This window comes from Benincasa hispida, chromosome 1 (assembly GCF_009727055.1).
Source record: "Benincasa hispida cultivar B227 chromosome 1, ASM972705v1, whole genome shotgun sequence".
Lineage (NCBI taxonomy): Eukaryota > Viridiplantae > Streptophyta > Magnoliopsida > Cucurbitales > Cucurbitaceae > Benincasa > Benincasa hispida.
Window position 1 is genome coordinate 90,439,824 of NC_052349.1, and position 3,229 is coordinate 90,443,052.

Genomic DNA, 3,229 nt, shown 5'->3' on the forward strand with positions numbered 1-3,229 from the left:
TATCGCGGTGATGTGCTAGTCACGAAGATTGCATCGGAGCACAATGTTATTGATCCTTTTACAAAGGCCCTCACGGCTAAAGTTCGAGGATCACCTGGAGAGTCTGGGTCTGCGGGACATGTGACATCTTGTCTAAGACAAGTGGGAGATGATACTAGGGTATGCCCTAGTTTATTGTATATTGTACTTTTTTTATATTGTATTGTACATTAGTCTCTTAAGTCATTAAGACAAGTGGGAGATTGTTGGGATTAATATCCTAATTCTCCCAGAGTCTCGTTGTTTGTAAAGATACACATTGTTTGATGAATAAAATAAATGTTATTTCATTATGGCATTTACTCATATCCAATAAACAAAACTCCTTGGTTATCTTATGTGAACTTAAGCATGTATATGTGATATACAAGTGGATCATGACTTAAGTGATAACCTAAATAGGTCTGTAGTATAAGGATTAAGGTGGGGTACCTGATTCTGGTGACACTATGGATACGGCCCGCTTTGTAGAGGTTTGCAAGTGTTGTAAACTGCTACAGATGGTAGATCCTAACCATTCATGTGGAGACGTGCGAGCGAGGATGTCTTATACAAAGAGTTTGTATAAGACCTGGACCATGAGATGACTAGACTCTGTATATAATGCCGTTGATACTAGAGACTTGCATCTCACCTAAACGACCATAGGTGACACGACTTCTAAATGTTTTGGAAACTCCTGCTATCACACCCTCCCCCAGATTTCCCTCTTAATCCTTAGGAAAAAAGCATGAGATACATACACTCATCTATACAACATTCTTCTTATTAACATACAAACAATGCAATCCAAGGGGTTTACTCAACCTGTACGCCTGTACAACCGATAACAGTTCATAAGTAACTTGCTCTTCCATTACACAGGCATACAGAATCTTTTCACAACATATTTTCATATATACGAAAGTAAACGTTATACAATCATCTGCTAAGTTTACACAACAAAGGTTCTCTCTACCCCAACTTTCCACCATGCCTACTACATGCCAACTAACTCAAAACTTAATACTAACAAGCTAAGGGAGGATCCACAGTAGAGACTTTGCGAGGGTAGGTCAAGCTCCTGGAAACCTTTCGCTACCTGGGAAGAAAGAGAGAACATTTGAAAACATTAGACAGGCGTCTAGTGAGTGACAGAGATATTTAAACGTTCTTATTAAATCCAGCTGGTTTCAACATAGGGAAATCTTTTGCATAACACATTCCATAGTTATAAAACTAGAAATCATGGTTCATAAGTACTTTGTCATCTGAAAACATAGTTCATAAACATCGTAACCATCTGAAAACATAGTACCCTTAAATCCTTAGTTGAGGTGGAGCAAGCTCAACACTCTCAACATCGTAATATCATAAACTATCATACGTGCATACAGAGCTCTCATACATCGAGTTGTCCTGTCACCGAAGTCCTCATGTGTCAGGGTCCCATTCATTTTGATACCATCTCAATGTCCTTAGGTATCGGTACATAGGGTACTTATCATTTAACTAAAACATGTTCAGTACTCAATAGCTAAAACATACTTCAAGAAACATGAAACATAGGATGCTTACAAATCATAGGTACAAGCTCGTCAATCATATTTAAATAACATTGAGCATAAAACTTAGTTCAGGCATCATCCAATCATTTATAAGAAAATAAGGTTCATAAAACATGTAAACAATATGCCTGGGAAGTCTTTGCACATAACATGTAATAGCAGACTTTTCAATAACTTAATAAAGCATAGCTTGAAAACATTTTTATCACTCACAATTCGGAGCTCGTTTCCCCAGGTTTATACACGTCACAAAGCCTTGTCTGACCTGGAAAGCAGTTCCAAATCCTTTATCAATCACCGTTCTATTATTTATCTCATCTATACGTAGACTCGGCTTATACTTTTCTTGAAAACCATTCTATGTCCCATTGTCCCTTAAACATGGGTACTTCAAGGTTGAACTCAAATAATCCGCCCAAGGTTAAACTCAAATAATCCTTCACATCACCCATGTTATCATAAATGAGCTAAACCATGGACTTTTTAATCTTACCCAACCTATAAATTTCACTTTAAAACTTTACTCCTATTCGAATTGGGCTTACACTCAACCTATACCACTATTACTCATAAAATCTGTAAAATTCACCTAAACTCCAAATTCAGGTATTTTTAAGTAAAAAAAAAAAAATCTAAAATACCTATTTAAGCCCAAAGAAAAATAGTCAATGAGTTAAAAAATAATCAATTTTGGAGCCAAACTCACCCAGACTTCAAAATAGGTCTTTAACATACTCAAATTTAGGTGCCATGGCTATTGACACAGAAGTGTGGGCAAGGATGGGCGTGCTGTGGGCTTAGGAAGGTGCTGAAGCAAGCAATAGGCGTGCTGAGGGGCGATCTTGACCGTGAGGCACGCACACAAGCTGGCAGCAAGTCCCCTGCGTTTTTCTAGATTTTCAGCCAAACTTTAAAAATTCATAATGCATTCAATACTTAACCAAATTGAGTGAAATTTGTGTCAAACTCTTCTTTTTCAAGTCCTCTACAACTTACTGAAGATAGGAAGACCTAAAAACCGTTGGATTGTCCAGAAATAGCCTCGAACCAGAAGGTACCCTTCTTCACGATTCCTGCAACCCCCTTCTCTTCCACCTGAGAAATCATTTATGTCCCTTCGTTTTTAGGTTTTGTATCCTTCATAAAAGTTGTCATAAATCGAATTAGCTAACTAACCTCACACATTTCAGCATCTAACTCCTCCTAGAAAGCTCAAACCGCTTCAAAATCAGAGCTCTCTCCAGTTTCGCGATTTTTCTTACTCACTGACTTCCACCTACAAATTCATCCACTTCAAATCATTTTCAGCTCTAACAACCTTCACAAAATTTGCAATAAATTGAGTTAGCTTTCTAACCTGACCAATTGGAGCTTCTAAGTCGTCCTGTACAACCAGATCTCACAAAAAAACCCAGAATACGCTCAGATTGACCTCTATTCCAGACTTCCTTCACTTCCTTCTTGAATTTCACCAACAAATCTTACTTCAATTGCTTCAGAACTCTTAGATATTCATCTTCCTCATTTTCTTCGTGTGTTAGCTGCAAATTTCCATAGATTTCCTCAAAGAAGAACCACTTCCTTCTCTTTTACTTTTTATCTTTTATTATTTACTTCACATACTAATTTCCACTAACTCTTAA

The 3,229-nt window shown here is 37.4% G+C and overlaps 1 long non-coding RNA gene across 1 annotated transcript; it reads right to left on the reverse strand.

The window, feature by feature from the left end:
- Positions 1–915: 915 nt before the first annotated feature.
- Positions 916–3,229, reverse strand: LOC120088407. The gene is made up of 6 exons (XR_005484916.1): positions 2,944–3,229; positions 2,763–2,862; positions 2,583–2,681; positions 2,293–2,467; positions 1,800–1,851; positions 916–1,120 (listed from the first exon to the last, which is right to left on the reverse strand). It is a non-coding gene; the product is annotated as an uncharacterized LOC120088407 (long non-coding RNA).